At 42.7% G+C, this 21207-nt stretch overlaps 1 protein-coding gene across 1 annotated transcript in view; it reads left to right on the top strand.

The window, feature by feature from the left end:
- ATP9A (ATPase phospholipid transporting 9A (putative)) overlaps positions 1-21207 on the top strand; it is a 2147009-nt gene that overhangs the window by 1697857 nt on the left and 427945 nt on the right. The window lies entirely within an intron of this gene.

The following is a 21207-nucleotide window of genomic DNA, read 5'->3' as shown; positions in this document are numbered from 1 at the left end:
CTCTTTTTCAGTTACCTTTGGGAAGATTACAGTTGAAGGCAAGCTGTGTCTGAGATGAGTACAGTTCTGCAGTGATTATTTGTGATGTGCATTTGTACTGTTTAAAGCATCTACCACACACACTATTAAGGACTTTTGCACCCCAAAAAAAACTATACATATATCTAAATGTAGACCAGACAGTGCAGCTTTAATGCGTTTACCATCACATATTAATTGACAGCAGCAGTGTGGATTGTGAGACCATAGCCCTTGTCCTTCACAGTGGCAATTCCACAAAGTGTGAGTTAGTGTCAGCATGCAACCTTGCCAAGAATCCTCAAATATATGTAACATCTGGAGTTCTAAACTGGCAGTTATTTTCTAAGCCCCTCCAGTAGCTACTAGGTATTCATAATATGTCAGTTCCCTAACTTTTTCCAGTTACTCTCTAACAGCTCAGATACTATTTTCACAATCCTCCAAAAACATGAAGAGGAGTGAGCACATGTGGCACTGGAAGAAGGTTGCCCCCTCAAGTTTTTTGCAAATAAAGTTAAAGCAGAAAAACTTGCAGCAGATTTTTAGCTCAAAGACGACTGAAGGTGTCACTTCTTGAACAGTGCTCCAGGAAAAATAAGGTATTCAAGAAAGTATGAAGGAAGCAAAGTGGCAAGCAGTTCAGAAAGGAGTAGGTTTAATATTCAATTCCCTGTACTGAAAGAGACTAAGCAAATGTTGAGAATGAATATTAAGGAGGTTACTAGTAGCATGGAAGTAATTAAAGTTGAAGTGTGGGATTTAACAGGGCTGTTTCAAATGCCAGCTCTTGCAGTTAGTTAGAGGTAATGAAGTGGAAACCCTATATTCAGGAAGCCTCAGTCGTATCAAGCAGCAGCTAACAGATATTTGAGAAAAGGTCATTGTTACAATGAAGTAGTTCAGCCAAATGGAGCCGGATTTATATGCTAGATGTGACAAAATGAGAAAAGCGAACTTGAGAACATATGAAAACATCAGAATTACAATTAAACAAAGTAAAATGAATAAATGATGACAAGGCTTCCAAACAGGTATTATTTTTATTGACAGTAAATTGTGTTTTGTAAAGAGAAGATAAGTTTGCCCTACTGGAGTATGTTAAATGTAAGATTGTAGATTGGACAGGGTTTGCTAAGTACTCATTAAGTATTAAATTAGTTGAAAACTGGAGTTGCCAGAAACTGAGTTGAAGTAAGAAAAACCTAATTTGATCCCAGTAGTTTTCACATCTCTTTATGAAAAGGTTCAAGTAATATACAGATTGTAATAATCAAGGGATGAACTAGTTTTGCAGTAAAGCATGACTGTTTTGACTTGACATTTCAGCATAGAATGTGCTTTATAAATGCAATTTGAAAGGCATGTTTAAAAAAAAGTGAAGTTTAAATTTCCTTTACTGGCAGTGTTAAATGTACACTGGAATGGTAAAATGATCTATTTGTATGCATCATTCATTAAACCAAGGCCCCATCTGCCTGAGCTGGTGGCAGCTCAGTTGGATATAAAACATCCCACAGCATTTATTAAAAAGAGTAGGTAATGTTCCTTTGTGCCCAGGCCACTTTCCCTTTGTATGAATACTACCTTGGGTCTCCCCTAAAAAGTGGTAGTTGGCCTAGTGGGACTAACCTGCTTTACAAAGTGTAAATAAAAATATCTTTAGAAGTCTGTTCAGCAGATTGAGAAATGGCCCATATGATTGACTAGAGTGTTTGTAAACTGAAATATAGAGAATGTGGACTGAGATGCAGATATGTCGTTGGGGATTAAAGATGAACATAAGCAAAAATGAGGCTCATCTGAGATAATGCTGCTTGTTCGTATGTACATATGCAGGGTCAGGGTGTTAAGATAGGTTCAAAAGAGCCACATTAATTCAATAAGAAGTGACATATGGATAAATGATTAAGGGCTGCCGAACAGGTTAACTATTATTTGAAGACTGGATTATTAGATTCTTTGTAAATAATGTTGAAACTTGTTTGTTTTAATCCAAAGGATTGAAGATACTTGCAAAGTTCAAATGTATGTCAGATTTTATTTTTAATGTAAAGTTGGGCTTACAGGATAAGTAAGTTTAAGAAGCATTATTAATGATGCAGTTAAAGCACGTGTATATGAAAAGCAGTAAGAATTCTAAGCCTGAGAATTAATGTTGCTTGATACCTGCAAAGTTTAAAACAATGTTACGGTTTCTTATAATGTAAGGTGGGATTGCTTGATAAAGAGCATCAGTATTTTTAGAGACAGGTGAAGTAAATGTGTATGCAAAGTAATATAAACACTATATGTTGATGCCCTTCCAGTACACTGTTGCAGTATTCATTACAAGTGGGATCCCCTGCAAAGGGCAGCCTGACATCCGGCCGGTATACCAAAGCCTTTAGGTTGCTTTAATGTATTCTGTACATCACACATATGCTCCTCGTGTAACATAGGGCATAAAGGTCACATCCAGACGTACCATCTTCAGAACTTCTTTGTTGCCAGTCCAAACGCCATCTTTTGATCCTCTGTCTGAATGCCTGTTCCATTGCTGGTTCACCAAGCCATTTCAGATAAGTGCCTCATTGGGTTTTTGTTGTCTTATCTTTCTTTTGCTATATTGTTGCTTTTGGGGTTTCATGTCATCCAAAAAGGGTAAATGCCAGTGTGGGAGACAGATTCCCCATGAAGACCGTCACAACCAGTGTCTGTTTTTCCTTGACACTTCCCACCACAATACATCCTGTTCTATCTGTCAAGCCTTTGTTTCCAAAACCCTTCTTAGTAGGCTTTCTTCTTTGGCACTTTATCTGGAGAATCAACATCTTAAGCTTCTTGCTAAAGACATGATGGAGGGAACTTTCTGCTCTAAGGGACAGCCGTCTGGGAAGAAGGCCAAGAAACATAGGCAGGAATCTTCTGCTGTTCAGCCTCCACTGGACTCCCTTCCCAAGATGAGTTATAGCTCAGAATTTTGCTTGACGTTATTGTTGGATTCTTCTGCTGCGACCGGGTTGGAGACCAGTGGGGATTCGACTTTAGGGACATCCGATGAGGCATTGTAGACATCCGCTTCAGACATTCAGGCGGAACCGTGGCTGATTATTTCCAATGGGCCTAGGGGTGTCCTCCAAATTTTAGTCAGAGAAGAAGTGCCTACAACAATTATTGAATGCAGTCCAGGGTCAGAGCCTTCCAAAATTTTTAAGGCAGATGTCCCCTTAAAGAAAAAGCAGAAGACTAAACCTATTTCTTCAGCTGTTAAGGATCCACAAAGTGAATAGCAGTCCTTAACTCGGGGTTGTTTAGTGCTTTGATGGCTTTAAAACCTCCTCGGGGAGTTTCTGTTCCAGTCTCCCCTTGGTCATCTACCTTCCTTAAGAGACCCAGACAACAAGATTTCTCTGAGGAGGAGGCAGATTCTGATGAGGAATCCCTTGCTTAGTCCTCCCAGATTCCCTCTCCTTTGGATTATGGATCAGAGGAAGAGGAAACTACCAGTCCTTATACTCCCTTTGAAGAGATTTCTTTTGTGGACACTATTTCTAGGATGATGAAGTTCTTTAAATGGTATTGTGCTCAAATTTCTGAGATACAAAAAAGGTATTATGAGCTACTGCAGATGGATTCTCCCAGACCTTTTGCTGACCCTCATGTTTGGGTGCTTTGCTGGATGCCTCTTCTAATGCATATAAGGCTCCTGATTCTCAGCCCATGCTCCCAAGAAATCTGATAGGCTCTATAGGGTGCCTCAGGACTGTAAGTTCTTGTCCAGGTGTCCTTCTGCTGACACCTTGGTGGTGTCAGTACCTTCTGACAAACCTTCTTAATTGCTTCCTTTTCCTAAGTGACTGCTTTCTGATAAAGATAGCAGAGCCATGGAAAGGCTAGGCAAGAAGGGTGTATACCTCTGTTACTCTGGCTTTTAGGACTGATAATTATCAGACCCATATGCCCAGGTACTTCTTTCCCAGGCCTGTCAGGTTATTTCTGATCGTCTAGACTCTGAGGGTAAAACTTGTGTTCTTTCCCTTTTAGGGACTTCCTTTCAGGTGGCTCGTCATTCCATCAAGTGTAGTGATGATACAGCAGATACTTCTTCTAGGGCTGCTGCTTTTGGCTCAGTGATGAGGTATTCCTGGCTTCAGCTTCAACCTTTGCCTGATGATATTAAGGCTAAGTTGATGGATGCCCCTCTACATAATAAACACTTCTTTGTTGAAGCTGCTGCTGATTTGCTTAAGTCCCTTCATGATAAGGGCAAGGCTTTACAGGAACTTAAACATGTGATGATGTGTTGTCAATCTCGCCTTTACTCTCACTGATGGACAGATCTGGTGTGTCAGATCCATCTCGGCCTTTACAAAAGCACGAAGACTTCAGCAAAGCTCGGGGGCCTCCTTCCCTACCCATAATACAGTTCCCTGACTTCCCCAAATCTGATTTGCTGTGCTGCTAGAAGGATCTTCTAAGTTTTTGGCTATTTTGGCCTTTTTGTCCCTTTCCATTAGCATCCGTTTTACTTAGAGGATGTCTAACTTTCACCCATTTGAGTTACAGAATGTCCCTTTCTCTTTTTTTTCTTTGCCAGTAGTGAGTGTTTGTAGTGCTACAAGTTTCTTCTTCTGTCCTGATTAACCATTTGTTTTAGTTAGAGAACGGTTAACAAAGTTCAAAATCCACAAAATAACCCAGGCAATAAACTGCTCTGCAAACAACAAAAACGTGTAAAATCCAAACTTCACAGAGCAGAAACAGGCTGAGAAAATCCACCATGGCATAAAATCCAAAGATAATTTTATTTCGATAAACGCTTTCGCGAACACTGTTGCTTCATCAGACAAAATCTGTTTGTTAGAGGACTCCCCCGCCCCTTGTTTTCCCCTGTTACTGTGGTAGTTCTAAATTACAAAAAAAAATAAATTGTTTATTTTTATCTATCTCTCTAGCTACTTTGCGTTGTTTGGCGTTATTAAATTCTCAGTATGTCCCAAAAAATAGAGCAAGCCTTTAGGGTTTAAAAAGTGCAAGAAATGTAGTAAAAAGATGCCCCTCAGTGACTCTCATACCTTGTGTGTTTACTGTTTGGGGCCTCTTCAGTGCAGGGGTCTTGTTCCATATGCCATGCCTTTAACCAGAGGGCGCTTATGGAACATAAAAATAAATAGATTTTTAAGGGGTTATTAAAAACTCTGTTTTGTGAGGCTATCTTTTCTGATCCCACCTCTCCTAAGTCTGATACATCAGAGAGAGCAGGAAAGCGACCTTCTCTGGCTTCGAAAGCATTATTGGAGCCGAAAGCTAAGTATCCAAATGTGTCAACATCCACAAAGCAGATGGCACCCCCCCCCCCCCAGAGCAGGGACTTCCTTGGAGCAGTCAGAATCGTTGGCTGCGAGATCACCCATTGACTCCTCAGCTCCAACAGTACCCACACCAGCTAAGTACAGTTATCAGATCTGATCTCCGTCCTTGGAGCCAATTACTTCTCAGCTCCCTTCTCCTTTCTTGACTAGATCCAGATCTCTGACATTGTCTACCAGGTCTACTAGGACCCTCTCAGACAAAGATGTGGATAGGGTGGTGCAGAGGCCTCTTAAGACACCTGCCTTGGCCAAGCTTCTTTTGGATCTGAACCCAAATGAGTCTGATCAGACTCATCTTACCCCATGGCGCCTACTCCACCTCCGAGCCTTCCTTCGGTTTCCGAGCCGAAAGACTCCAATATCCAACTGGTGTCTGTTTCAGGTCCAGGGCCAGTTGGTTCCTCGGATCCTGTGCTTGCCTTGAGTGTTTCCACCCAGACGGAGCAGGAGACCTTTGGGAGCCGACACTCGCCGGCTGGGTCCTCTGAACTGACTCAGATCCAACTATGTCTCCCGGGGCCTCGGTGCAGATGGGTTTGCTTCCTACTTTGTCTTTGGAGATTCTGTCTCCTGCTCCGCAGGCTCTTTCAGCTTCGACATCCATTTTTTTGGGTCTGGCGAGTTCTTCAGAGCAGGGGGCAGATGGCTTTTGAGATTATGAGGACGGTGATGACTGCTCCTCAGTCTCAAGCACAGTCCTCCTTGGAGCTTCCTCCCTTGTCGGCGCAGGTGTCTTTACCTCAGAACCTCCATCCACAAGTCCACAGAGATCCCAGGCCTCAGGATGTTCCCCAGGAGACTCCCCCCCCCCCCTTTTCTGAAACTTCCTCAGAATGTCCCACTGAGTATGTCCCTCAGAAGAGATCTTGCAAGAGGAAGCATCTGGATTCCCCAGAGGAGTCCGTCACTTCAGATACTGACCTTGATGAAGCAGAAGGGTTCCCACGGTCACCTCCTGAGGATATCTCCTTTGGAAACATTCTGGAAATTCTGAAACAGTGAGGTGACTGGCAGTCCTCGACCCCTTTGGCCAAGGAGTCGGTATGTCTGAAGGACTTCAGATATCACCCTTCAACCTCGTGGATGACACCGTCTTCCGATGAGCTTATTGGGTTAATCTCTCAGAAGGCCTGGGAGGCCCCAGATTCCTTAGAGCCCATTCCTAGGAGGCCAGGCAAGTATATCACAGCCCCTAAGGACCCAAACCTTCCTTACCAAAGGTGTAGCAGTAAATGAAATGGTTGTGGTGGCTGCCACAAAAAAGGAACTTTCGAAGACCATTTCCTCTATCCATCCACCTAATAAAGATTCCAGGACTATGGATAGATATGGTAAGCACATCTCTTCAGTGGCCTTTACATTATGATCACTGAACTTTTTCACTCACTTCAACAGACTTCAGAGGGATCTGCTAAAAGAACTATCAGATTCCCTGCAGGGAGCTGTAGCTGATGTGGTGGCAGATAAAGTCAACACTCATCTCGCTACCCTCAACTCTGTGGTCAACTTTGCTACGAGACTTATCTCGTATGCAGCAGATGGAGTGAGTAAGGTGACGGGTTCAGGCATCTCCATTAGGAGGCAGGCCTGGATGCGCCTTTGCGATTTTGCAGGGCGCTTTTAAGTTATCCTTTGTTAATCCTCCCTTTGATGGCTCATTTCTATTTAAGCCAAAGATAGAAGAAATGCTAACCTGGTGTGAACATGAGGGTAATACCTTGTCTGCTGTTGGAGTGCATTTTTCCACACTCACTAGACCATTTCCAAAGGGTAAGAGGGAAGATGTGGTTCAAGAAATCTCAAAAGTCTTATCAGGACACTCAGGGTGGAAGCCCCCCAGGGGCAGAGGGGGTAACAGTAATGGAAGATGCTGCACACGCAGCAGAGGAGGCCTGCAAAAATCAGGGCTGCAGAGAATCTTTCTTTGGCAGATCCTTTTCAGTGCTCCTGAAGAAGTTCCTGACTGCTTGCCTCTGGAGGCAGTCTGGTGGTGATTGTCACTTCACCTTGAAACCTGGCAAAAGATAACCAATGACAAATTGTCACTTCACCTTGAAACCTGGCAAAAGATAACCAATGACAAATAGGTGCAGGACATAATATCCAGGGGATATATTATTCCTTCTCCTTCCCCACCCCTATAAACAAATCCATTCCAGACATGCCACCCAGTCAAAAGGAACAAGCAATATTAGAAATTCAAAAGTTGCTCAGAAAAAGAGTAATCCAAGAAGTATCAGCAGACCAAAAAGTATCCGGAACTTAATCAAGATTCTTTTTAGTTCCAAAGACTGGACTGGAGACCAATATTGGATCTCAGCAAACTAAACAAATCAGTGAAGAAAACCAAGTTCCGGATGGTAACACTGCAGTCGAAACTTCCATTCCTGAAAAAAGACAATTGGATGAGCTCAGTAGACCTCTAGGATGCATACTACCATATCCTAATGGAAAGACGATCCAGGAGGTTTTTCTGTTTCTATCTAGGAGCCGGTCACTTCCAGTTTCGAGCTCTGCCCTTTGGTCTGACTAATGGTTCACCAAATGCATAGCAGAGGTTTCCGGGTGTTTCCATATCTATACAGCTGGCTCATAACTGCCCCAACCAGGCATCTTCTGCTACAAGCCAGAGACTATACACTTCAGTTTTGCACCTCTCTAGGCATTACAGTAAATGACGACAAATCTGCTCTAGAGCCATCTCAAAATTTAAATTTTATAGAAGCAGAGATAAATACAACCATGCTGATAGCAAGACACAAGCTCCACTTACATGTGAAAATGCTAATCAAGAAAACTCAAGGCAGTGCAAAGCAAGTACTACAAGTTCTAGCTTGCCTGTTTACTTTCCACACAGTGGTCAGTTCTGGATTTGCCAATGTCGCAGAAGATTCTCGTAACCTATTTTTGCAAATCTTGAGTGGTGGATTCACTCTCCCTCAGTTTCTCAAGCTCATCCCTTCTCCACCCCAGGCCACAGTGACCCCAGATTGGGGGGGGGGCATTATCTGGGGAAGACCGTCCAAGGCTCCTGGCAGGAACATGAGGCTCACATTATTTATTTTTATTTATTTAACATTTGTTAACTGGGAACAAAGCCAATTTTCAGCATAGGCCCAGGGAGAAAACACTGCAGATGCATGTATTTGTAATGTGGGAGGAAACCCACACAAACGCAGGGAGGACATGCAGACTCCGCACAGAAGGCACTCCAACTGAGAATTGAACCACAGAGCCTCTTGCTATGAGGCAACAAAGCTACCATTGCCCCACTTCGCCGTCATCACCTGCACATAAACATCCTAGAGTGCTGTTGGTGTTGTAAGCATTTCAGAATACTCTCTCTCTAGGAACAATAACAATTCAGTCAAACACAAAACAACACAACATGTGGAAAATAGCTGAATGAACCTAGCTACGCCCAGTAAAGTACAAAAAATACAAATAATGAAGGTTCAACCGTCAATATCAACATTTTAATATTGACGGTTGAACCTTGAGTATTTGTATTTTTTGCAATTCAGTCAGACAACATGTCCATAGTCTGGTACATAAACAAACAAGGAGGATCCAGATTTTACCCCACTTTGTCGAGAAGCTCTAAGGGTTTGGCAATGGGTAGCATCCTCCAGCTGTTTTCTGATTGCAAAGTACATCCCGGAGAAATCCAATGTGATTGCAGACAAATTGAGCAGAGGATAACTTCCTCTTTTTTGTGCCAGTGTCCCAGGTCCTCTGGTTTGGAAGGTGGATGGCCCTTTTTCTTGGTAGGGGTTGTCTCTTCATGCTTTCCCTCCCGTTCCACTCATTCCAAAAGTCCTGTTCAGAATTCAACAGGATGCTCCCAAAATCTTGTTGGTGATGTCCTTATGGTTGAGACAGCATTGTCTCCCTCTTCTTTTGCATTTAGCCAAGGTCAATCATCACAAGTTACCTCACAGCTTACACAAGTTACCTACTCGCACAAGACAAGGGATCTCTCATCCATCCTCACCTGTCCACTCTTCAACTGGCAGTGTGGGTGATAGGATTTTGATTCCTCATCTACACCATTTTAATGAGGATGTGCTTAGGGTCCTTCAGGAGGCCAAGAAACCCAATACTAGGAAATCCTACCTATCTAAATGGAAGAACTTTTCTGTTTGGTGTCTTTCTTGTAACTTGGATCCACTTTCTGTGTATGTTCCTTTGGTTCTCTTATCTGTTTGAATTGCTCAATGCTAGATTGGCTTATTCTTCTGTTAAGGCTCACTTATCAGCTGTCTCTGCTTGTCTGCCTTTATCTCCTCCTTTACCCTCTAGATTTTAAGTGAAACAAATCCTTAATGGCATTCTTCATATTAGGCCTCCCAGCCTGTTCCTCCTCCCTGGGGTCTTAATTTTGTTTTGGAAAAAATAACTCTGGCTCCTTTTGATCATTTGCATATATCCCATGTGCCTCTGTCATAGAAGGTTTGGGAGGTCACTCATTGGAAGTTCTAGCTTGGCTGGAGTTTTCATGAAGTTTTTACTGATTGTTTTTTCAGTATGACCTTCTCACTCTTTGTTTTAATTTGTTAGTTGGGATATTTTGCAGTCACCCTAATGATAATGGACATCAGCTGGGTATATCAACCCTGTGTTTCTTTTGCTTAGTCAAACACTCTGCTTGTGCTATGCTGACGAGATCAGAACAAGGCCGAAATATGCATATCCATAGCTAGTGGGGTTTGCCTTTATTGGCCTGAAATTGTCCATTAAAACGACTTACTGATATTCATAACGGTCATTTGCATATATCCCATGTGCCTCTGTCACAGGAGGTTTGGGAGGTCACTCATTGGAAGTTCTAGCTTGGCTAGAGTTTTCATTTAGTTTTTACTGATTGTTTTTTCAGTGTGACCTTCTCGCTCTTTGTTTTAATTTGTTAGTTGGGATATTTTGCAGTCACCCTAATGGTAATGGACATCAGCTGGGTATAACAACCCTGTGTTTCTTTTGCTTAGTGAGACACTCTGTTTGTGCTATGCTTACGTGGTCATAAGGCCGAAATATGCATATCCATAGCTAGTCGGGTTTGGCTTTATTGGCCTGAAATTGTCCATTAAAAGGACTTCAAATGTAAAAGTCATAAGCAATTGGAATCACCATATAGCTGAAACACCTGATATTCATAAGGGTCATTTGCATATATCCCATGTGCCTCTGTCACAGGAGGTTTGAGAGGTCACTCATTGGAAGTTCTAGCTTGGCTAGAATTTTCATTTAGTTTTTACTGATTGGTTTTTCAGTGTGACCTTCTCACTCTTTGTTTTAGTTAATATATTATGAAAAGGTTGAAAGACAGGATGGAATATTTTAAATTGTGAGCTAGTCTTGCCTCAAAAACTGTACTGTACTGCAGGAACAAGAGGGAAGTTACGTAGTTTGTGAGTGTGCTAACTGAATACATATGGTCAAATGAAATTGTACATGATGTTCTTCATCTCACATTGCTGCAGTCCTTACACTTGGGTAGTCCGCTGTCCTCGGTCGGGCCGAATATCAAAGTATAAGGCTGACGTCGGTCAAGGCGCATTAGACTGACATCAGGACGTCAGGGTACAAATGCGCATGACCGACGTCATATCCTCAGTCTTTTTTGCCGCATGGTCCGATGCAGAAGCAGCGTTGCAAGTGCCGTTCGGCGTTCTGAAATTTTTCGAATTCGGAGTTTCAGACCGAGTCAAAGTTGGCTAAGTACCCGTTGGGGAATATTTTGTTTTTTCTTGCCTCAGTGGTTTACCGGATGTCAGAAAAAGTGAATAACTGTATTTCTTGTGGGAAACAGATACCGCATAGAGATTACCATACTTTGTGTATTCCTTGTTTAGGGCCTGAGCACGACGTTGTTGGGTGTCGCTCTTGTGCTAGATTCAATAAGCGCACTATAAAGAGAAGGTTAGATTGTGCCAGGTTAGTCTTTGGGAAGCGGTGCAATTATAAAATGCCGTCGGATGCTCCGACGCCCGCTTCTTCGAAGAAGCGCAAGGACAAAGCAGTTAAGCCTAGGCTTGAAGAGCCGTCCGTACCGGACGCCGGTTCTGTGGAGGTGTTGGTGGAGCCGGTGGTTCTGCCGGAGGTTTCTCTGGAGTCCCAGGGAGAGACTTTGTTATTGCAAGATGTGGCCTCTCAGGAGGCAGGTCAGGCTGAAGGGGCTTCTCAGGTTACTGTGCTCCCCTCCCTTCCCAGGGTGGTTAGGCCCTCTCCTTCTGTTTCCAAGGCTTCTCCCAGAGGCAGGCCAGGTTTAGCTTCGGTTGGTGTCACCCCTAGTTCTTCAGGATCTGTGCCCAAGAAGCATATGCTTAAAATGGCAGAAGATTTGATTACTTTGATTAGAGGTTCTTTGCCCCCTCCTGATAAGAGACCTAGGGTGGAACCTGAGCTAGGAGTTTTGAGCAGGCTTCGGATGTTTCTGAGTCTTGGCTGAAGACTTGCAGGAGTATTCTCCTTATTCTGATTCTGATGTGGATGATTCTACTCCTTCTGCTTCTCCTCCTGAGGATTTTTCTTTTTCAGAGACTCTTCATTCCATGAGGGAGCATTTTAAGTGGGAAGGTCAGGACTTCTCTGATTCCAGGAAAAGGCTTAGGGAATTTTTGTTTTTACCCCAGCATAGGCCTTTGGCTATACCTCCTGTTCTGGATGTTGTGGAAGATGTGTTTACAGAAGCTTCCCTTAATCCTGATTCTTTGCCTCCTGCTCCTGTTAAACCGGACAGGTATTACAGGGTGCCTGAAGCTCATAAGTATCTTTTTAAGAGTCCTAGGGCAGACCCAGAAACTGTTAGTCAGGGGCCTAAGGGTGTTAAGGCTTCTGTTGTCAAAATCCGGTTCCTCCAGATAAAGAGGCCAGGGCTTTGGATAGATGGGGAAAGAAAGTTTATACTTCCTCCACCCTAGCTATGAGGGCTTTGAATTGCCAGTTTCACATGTTGAAATACCAAAATTATCTCCTTTCTCAATTGAAGTCTAAGGTAGATGCTCTGGCGGAGGGTATTGAGTGTAAAGAGTTACAAGATTTAGTACATGTTTCTGAACAGGTGGGTAAGCATTCTTTGCAATGTGGTTTTGATGCTGTACAGGCCTCGTCTAGGGTGGCTGCCACTGGGTCAGTTCTTCGCAGGCACGCCTGGCTGAGGGATCAGAATTTATCTGACCATGTTAAAACAAGGATTTTAGATGCTCCTTTACAATCTGATGTGTTGTTTGGTTCTCCTGTTGAGGCAGTTTTAAAGAAAATGGAAGACAAGGCTAAGTCTATGCAGACTGTTAAAGATTTTTTGCAGGTTCAGCCTCCAAAGTTTAGTAGAAATTGGCCTACTAAGGGGTGGACGTATCCTTCTTATGATTCCCAGTCTAGGGGTAGATCTAGACGTGGTAGGGGCAGAGCTCAGGGCTCTTTCAGGCCTAGAACAGGGAGTTCTCCTGCACAGTCTTCGGGTGAGGGCAGGGGTCAGTCCTTTCGTAAACAGACCCAATGACCTACCTTTTCAGCTGCCAGAGCCTTCTCGCCTGGCAGCACCTTTGGGAGGAAGGTTGGCACTTTTCAAAGAAAATTGGAGTTTAATTACCCAAGACAGATGGGTATTGGATATCATACACCACGGTTGCAGGTTTTATTTCCATACCTTGCCTCCTTTCAAAGGCATGCCAGACGTTCCTCCTCAACAAAGAATAGAGGCTCACAAGCAAATTTCTCTGTTACTTCAAATAGGGGCCATACAGCCGGTCCCTATGCCAGAAGTGGGCCTAGGATTTTATTCTCGCCTGTTCCTAGTACCAAAGAAAGGGAACACGTGGAGACCAATTTTGGACTTATCTATCCTCAACACTTATCTGGACATTCCCAAGTTCAAAATGTTGACGTTACAGCAGCTTTTACCTCTGCTGGGCAAAGATCATTGGATGGCAACTTTGGATCTCAAGGAGGCTTACCTTCATGTTCCTATCAGACTGAGTTGCAGGAAGTATCTGCGTTTTCGAGCTGGGACTTCTCATTATCAGTTCTCTGCATTGCCCTTTGGCTTATCTACTGCGCCCAGAGTGTTCACGAAAGTTCTGGCTCCAGTGATAGCTTTCCTCAGGTTAAAAGGAATACAGATCTATCCTTATTTGGACGATTGCCTGATTCTGGCTCAAGGAAGGGACGAGCTTCTTCATCATTTGGATTATGTGATAGCAGTGCTAAGATGCCTGAGGTATTCTGTGAACGAAATAAAGTCCAGTCTAGTACCCTCTCAGGACATGTGCTTTCTGGGTGTGAGACTGAATACAGCATCCCAGATGGCCTTTTTTACCCCGGACAAACAAAAGAATCTTTCCCTTTACTTTCATCAGTTGTCTCATCAGTCCAGGCTGACTGCAAGGACAGTCCTTCAAGCCTTGGGGTTCATGGCATCTTGTATTCTGGTGCTTCCCAATGCCAAACTGCATATGAGGAAGCTACAATGGTATCTCAAAAATGTATGGACACAGCACTGCCAGGATTTGGACACTGTCATTCAAATAATACCTTGCATTCAAAAGGAATTGTTGTGGTGGGCTCAGGAATGTCACCTAAACAAGGGACTCTCTGTGACCCGGCCAGAGGCGAGTCAGATTCTAACGACAGATGCCTCAGACAAAGCTTGGGGAGCTCATCTGAATGGAAAGTGGATACAAGACAAGTGGCCTGCCAGACTACAACATCTACATATCAACTTGGAAGAGATGTTAGCAGTCCAGTTTGCATTAATAGCTTTCAAGGATTTACTTCTTCCAGGGCAGGTGTTGATTCTAACAGACAACACAACTGTCATGTGGTACATCAACAAGCAAGGCGGAACACATTCTTATCCTCTATGCAGGCAAGCAATGATTTTGTGGGAGACTGCTCTCAGTTTACAGCTAAATCTTCAGGCAAGGTTTCTGGCGGGAGCACAGAACTCCTTAGCAGATGTGTTGAGCAGACAAATTATGGATCCCCACGAGTGGAAATTGGATCCTCATGTATTTCAGAAATTGACAGTGTCATGGGGAACTCCGGACATAGATCTGTTCGCTTCTCCACTAAACCACCAGCTGCCAAAGTTTTGCACAAAGAGGTTTCATCCCACAGCTTGGAAAGTGGATGCTCTTTCTTTCAATTGGAGCAATCTTCATGTGTATGCCTTTCCGCCTCTGCCTCTCCTCCCAAAGGTACTACTAAAGGTCAGACAAGACAAGCCAAGGATGATTTTGATAGCTCCAGATTGGCCTCGACAGCATTGGTACCCATTACTGAGAAGCCTGGTACGGAAGCCTCCATGGCCTTTGCCTTGATTCCACACCTGTTGTCTCAGGAGGACAGTCATTTGCTCAATGTCAAGCTTCACTCTCTGCACCTAACAGCCTGGCATATTCTGTTTTGAACCATAGTGGGCCTCCACTTCCACAGCAAGTTTTGAATGTTATTTTGGAAGCTAGAAGGCCTAGTACAAGGAAAGTGTACGCAGATAAATGGAAGAGATTTTTATTTTGGAGTGCAGCAAAGGATTTTGATGTTTCTGAGCCTAATTTAAGTGTGGCTCTTCAATATCTTACTGAGTTACTGGACAAAGGTTTGTCCTTCTCTTCTATTAAGGTTCATGCTGCAGCAATTTCGGCTCACTATGATTGTGACCCACCATTGTTTTCTCATCCTTTGTTCAAGCAATTTCTTAGAGGGGCAAAGAATATAAGACCCCCACGAAGAGCTCCTACTCCTGCTTGGGATCTCAATTTTGTGTTGGAGAAACTCACTCTACAACCTTTTGAGCCTGCAGCTACTACTGAGTTAAAATTTTTATCATGGAAGACTGCTTTTTTGTTGGCTATTACCTCTGCAAGAAGGGTTTCTGAGTTGCAGGCCCTTATGGCGGTTGAGCCTTTCTTAATTTTCCATAAGGACAGGGTATCTTTACATACTAATCCTTCCTTTATGCCTAAAGTGGTTTATAGTGTGGCTTTAAACCAAACTATTCATTTGCCTACTTTTTATGCAAATCCCCAAAATAAAGGGGAAAAGATTTTGCATACTTTAGATGTGCACAGGCAGTTGCGATATTATTTGGACAGAACTAAAGGGTTCAGGCAGTCTCAGCAGTTCTTTGTTTCATTTGCTTTGGGTTCTCAGGGCAAGCCTGTGTCAAAACAAACTATTTCTAAGTGGATTGGGTTTTGCATTGCTTTCTGTTATTCCCATCATGGCAAGGAGATTCCAGCTGGGATTAGGCCTCATTCCACTAGGGCTACTGCCACTGACAGCTTTTAAGGGGTGGCAACTAAGGATATTTTGGAGGCAGCTACTTGGAGTTCAGTGCATACTTTCTCTAAGCATTATCACCTTCCACTTTACTCTAAATCTAGGGCTGGTTTTGCCACTGCTATTTTACAGGGCATTTTGGCAGCTCCTGCTTCCTTATAGTTTTGCCATCCTCCCTTTCCTCTGCTTTGGGATTCTACCCAAGTGTAAGGACTGCAGCAATGTGAGATGAAGAACATAGTACAGTTTTGTACCTACCATAAATGTAGATGTTCGAAGATCCACATTGCTGCAGTCCAATTTACCCTCCCTCCTTCCCCTCTGTAGTTAGAGGCGGTTGTGTGGGTTGGGTTGTAAATATTGTATATATTGTATATATTGTACATATTGTGAGTGCAAGGGTGGTTGGTTGGGTGTTTGCTGTCTTTTGGTTTTGACCTTCATTTTTAGGGTCTTCTGACATCTGGGGCAAGAAAAGACTGAGGATATGACGTCGGTCATGCGCATTTGTACCCTGACGTCCTGATGTCAGTCTAATGCGCCTTGACCGACGTCAGCCTTATACTTTGATATTCGGGCCGACCGAGGACAGCGGACTACCCAAGTGTAAGGACTGCAGCAATGTGGATCTTCGAACATCTACATTTATGGTAGGTACAAAACTGTACTTTTGTAACTGTAGTGTGCTATTGACTTGTTTCTGTAACAACAGTAAAATATGTTATTTATAAAAAATATATGGAAGGGGAGATTTCACCCTGTACTCCTGCCACCTGCACTTAAAGGTTGCTGAAAGTACTCCACCTACACCTCCTTGTTCAGTATATCCCATAATCCTGCCCTCCAGAGGGTGAGGAGAGTCTTAATAAAAGTTATCCTGTCCTAAATCCATAAAAAGACACTATCGTCCTTAAAAATATCTGATGTCTTTAAGACATATCTCAACATCACATCAACAGAATCAAAAAATAATTTTAGAAATCATCAAAAACTGAAGTTAGAAATGCTCATAATAAACCTTTTCTTCTCCCATATGCCTTGAAAGATTTTCATCCCAAAAGGCAACATTCTGTCCCAGTCCTCCAAATGGCTCTGCTTACGTGGGAAACCCAGAATGATTATTCATTTTTCAGTGTTTCCTATCTTTCTGCTATGGCCCACCAGCAAACATTAAGGAATACATTTGCCTCAGTTCCAAGAATATGAAAATGCTGATTACATTTTAAACAAAGATCCTTGGTTTGCTCCAGGCCAATCTGAGGGAACAATCCTCTAAGTACTCCTTAGCCCACTGTTCTGTAATCACCTCTGGAATTAGGATGGCCTCTGTTTGGGTCCATCTAACATCTCCCATTGTATGGCCTGTATCTTCTGTAGCCAAGACCTGAAGTTGTGCTTATATAACATTGATGGATGTGGTCCCTTTTGGATCTCCATATTCTGTACTGTCCCAGTTACCACTTCCTCTCTTCCCAGACTCTCTAAAGTCAGTTCCCAGCAGTAAGCATTCTGATGTCATACAATTTGTGCTAAACTCAAAACCATTTTTCTCATCTTTTTCTTTTGGTCTGGTATCAGTTTAGGGGACTTTCTATCTAGCAGTCACCACGTAAAACTGCAAATCATGAGCATAAAGGAGACTACAATTCTCCATTTGCAGCTTTCCCAATTACATCTTCATATTAATACTCTGTTACTAGAGCCATGTATAATGCAAAAAGAAGAGTATGAGAATATCCCTGGCAGGGCACGCTGCAAATAACCAAATCATTTGTTCTGTTTGTCTGATTTTTGTCCTGGGGAAGTCATGCATTTTTTTAACATAAGAAGCAAATGTATACCATAGACAGGACCTGTGAAGACTGACACAGAACTCACTCCAGAAGACTTGATCATCTGCCTTTTCAACACCCCCCATCCCCATACACTCGTGCGCTCTCAGACACACACACACACACACACACACACACACACACACACACACACACACACACACACACACACACACACCGCTGACAGAAATATCTTGTATAAAATGAGGGCCAGCACTTTTGAAAAAAAAAAACAAAAAAAATTGTACTCCACATTCTCCAAGGAAACAGATCTGCCAAAAAAGTGAACCTATCCCACTGTTGTCTATCCACTACTAGACATCTGGTCAAGTAGTTGTGCCAAATATTTCACCCATTTGCAACGGAAAGCTCCACTGATCCCCTAAAAGTATCTGCAAGTATGGTGAACCATATTCTTAATCCTTTCACCCACTTTAGACTCCTGGGCTCTTGTAGTGCCATCCCAGCTTCTTCCACAAGAAGAGACAATTTCAACCCCTCCAGAAATCTACAATTTACATTGTTCATTACCTGCTGAGTACAAATTATCAAAATTTTATAAACCTGTATAAATCTGTCTAAAAGTACCTGCAGTGACCCATGGGGAGTGTGCCCATTTCTTCCTACCACTTCCTGTTAAAATATCCTTCACTGTTCTGTCATCTTACTGCTTTTGAGTCTGGAATGCAAGAAGATGCCCTGCCATTCCTCTCCATCTTCAATAATTATTTTTTGAATAATTTATACTGGGCATCTAAGTTCTTAGTGTGAATCTAGATTTCCTGCGTGAGGAGAGCCAGTTTATTTCAATTTATCCTGAAGGAGAACACCCTGTCATTAGCTGATTTCTGAGTTACCTAATCTGATAGTCAAGATCGTATCCCTGGTTACCTACATCTTTATATTTATTAGCATGTCTCACTTCAGATTTCATTTTTCTCATCTTACATGAGGGGGGCCATGGCTCTATGTGACTTGTACAGTATTTATCAATTCAGTTAATTTCAAGGGTAGATTTTCCATGCTGTGACAAGACTAATGGTTATCAAAGCATGTTATTGCTCCACTCTTTTACTGCATGCAAGGGTGCAGAGACAGCTTATAGACAGTAGGGAATTAATTTCTCAGACGGTATTGTTATTCAGCTAACTGAACTTTAAGATGAGACTATTGGACCTGCAGCAGCTGTATTAGTCAACTTTGGCCTTTATTACAGTTAGTAAGACTGTTTAAAGCAACAGAAGATTTCACCCAGAAATTTGTAGGACAGTGCAAAAGTTTAGTGTAGCTTTCTCTCTTGCAAAACCCTTTCAAGAGATGAAATACTGGCAACGTCTTCCTCATGAGTTCATGAGCTATTCAAATCAAAGGAAGAGAAGCACTGAATTCAGCTCAACAAAATCCTTTCATTTTTGTCAGTAATTGTTAGTGGGGGTGGAGAAAGGTGCATGTTTCCGCTTATACAGGTGAGGTAATAACTACCAGTCCAATATGTGTATGCTGCAGATTTGTGAACACCTGGGAGGCAAAGTGCTATATTTGCAATCACCAGAATGAAAATATTTTTGAGGGAATGTTCTGTAATCTTTGCTGCACATCAGCTGCATGGGTGTTCTGTAGCCACCAACTCAGAAAGTCCTATAACCACCTGTGTTTCTCCCAAGGCCTACAATTTTGTCAGTAACATAATTTGCTGGCCAGAGCAAATGACACTGCCTGAGAGTTTACAGATAGAAAATGCCTTTGAAATGCTTGGAAAGTTAAGCAAAGCTACTTTTAGGAGAGGGGTTCATGTGACCACTTCAGCTCAATAAATAGGTGAAGAGTTCCTGATGTTCCATTTTGGGAACTGAAGTAATTTCAATCAAAAGACTGTATGCATGTTGTCTCCTTTAGACGGAAGATGAAGCAAAAAGTTTTGCGCTTCTCTTAAATGGATCTACAGTGTTTTCTTGATTGCAGATACTTTGAATAAGGTAGTTTTGAGAACAAATATGTGAACATTGTCTGCAATGACTTATGACTGTTTTTTTGAATGGGTGATCAATCATTCTCTCATAGGGATCTTCATTCCTTCCACCCCACTAACTAATTCTTACCTCTGCAACTTTGAGGCAAAACTAGTTGCCATCCCTATTCTAGAACTTGTTCTTAGAACTGAATTGTTCAGTCATGGGACTTGAGCAATAATACATTTTGCCTGCTAATATTAGAAATTGTATGTATGGAAGACTGGAAAATGTTTTACTTTAATTTCTGGATCTGAAGTTGATAGGCTATACCAAGATCTTCAGCTCTTGTCTGCTTATCTGATTTCTAGAGTTGAAAATTTGCATTCCTTTTAGTTTTTAGCTATGTTCACTTCACACAGGAGCTGCTTCTGATGGGGACTGAGGCACAAGCCATTTAGAATCAGACTTTTCTGATTGTAAAGTCCAAGGCAGTTTATAGATCCATAGGTAAGTACTAGGCTAATGGCCCTGGAGCCTTTACAAGCCTAGCCACAAAAAAAAAAAAAAAAAAAAAACTGCCCAGGCAACATGCCGCCCAGTGTTAGTTCACAGTGCCCATATCCAGTAGGGCAACTGGAATGATCCCTAGAGTGAGCTTTCTGTTACTCATCCACTCGTCAAGTTTTCTCTTGAAGAGGACCAGCGAGGTGCTCTGCTTGACATGAATGGGAAGCTTATTAGAGTATGGGCAGTTTTTGGGAGATGAATCTGTCCCACCAGCATATTCTGTTAATTGTGGTAATGAGATTGTGATCTTTGGAGCGTGTGGCGTGGGGGGATTGGGATTTCTTTAGGTGTAGCATTTCAAGTAGGGCTGGGCCAGACATGGCTTTGTAAGTCAAGCAGAGATCACCACTAAGTAGATGATAAGAGACTGAGAACAGCTGAAGCTTCTTGAGTCTGTCCATGTAGGACATGTGTTTAAGGCCCAGGATCCTTTTTGTGAGGTACTTTTGTGGTCTCTCCAGCTGTTGTAGATGTCTGGTCAGGTACTTGCCAAATGGGGCATTATATTTGATGATTGGTGTAGAGAGGGATGATGACCTCTTTCTTCCTGGATGCGAAACCTTTGGTTATAAGATGTGCCATGTAGAAGGACTTTCTCGCCACAATGGCAGTGTGGTGGTCGAAGGTGAGGTGGCTGTCGACCTAGGTGCCCAGATCTCTTATGGCCCCTTCAGTGGGCCCCCATCAATGTGGTAAATCTTGGGATCTGAGTTTTTTCCAAAGGGGATAATGCATTTTTTGGTGTTAAGCTTCAGGCCATGGTTCCAACAGCAGTCACTGGTCTCAGAGAGGCCCTTTTGTAAGATGCCTACATCACTTGGGGAGGTGATAATGACTCCTAGCTTGCTGTCATCAGTGAATCTGGTCAGCCAGAGTCCTTCTGTGTTGGCCTGGACTTCTGAGAAGTAGTTGGTTGTATGGGATCATTTGCAGGCAGACCATTCTTGTACCCTTTGTGGGCTTTTGCTTTTATGGAGGCTATCTATTTAACTTTGGCATCACATTGGGCAGACTTGTGCAGTTTTTAAGGGTATACTGAGGAATGAGAGGACAGTGAGAAAATATGCAACATAAATAGAGAAAAAAGTGTAGATAGGTAACACTGCATGTTACACATCTACTTATGTTACCAAAATATGCCGAGGCAAGCCTTAACTGCAGTGTAGTAGTACAACACATGCATACAGCAATGACATTAATGCT

The sequence above is a fragment of the Protopterus annectens genome, chromosome 12.part0 (assembly GCF_019279795.1).
Source record: "Protopterus annectens isolate FY-2018-M chromosome 12.part0, PAN1.0, whole genome shotgun sequence".
NCBI classification, from domain to species: domain Eukaryota; kingdom Metazoa; phylum Chordata; order Ceratodontiformes; family Protopteridae; genus Protopterus; species Protopterus annectens.
This window is presented reverse-complemented; position numbering and strand designations above follow the sequence as displayed.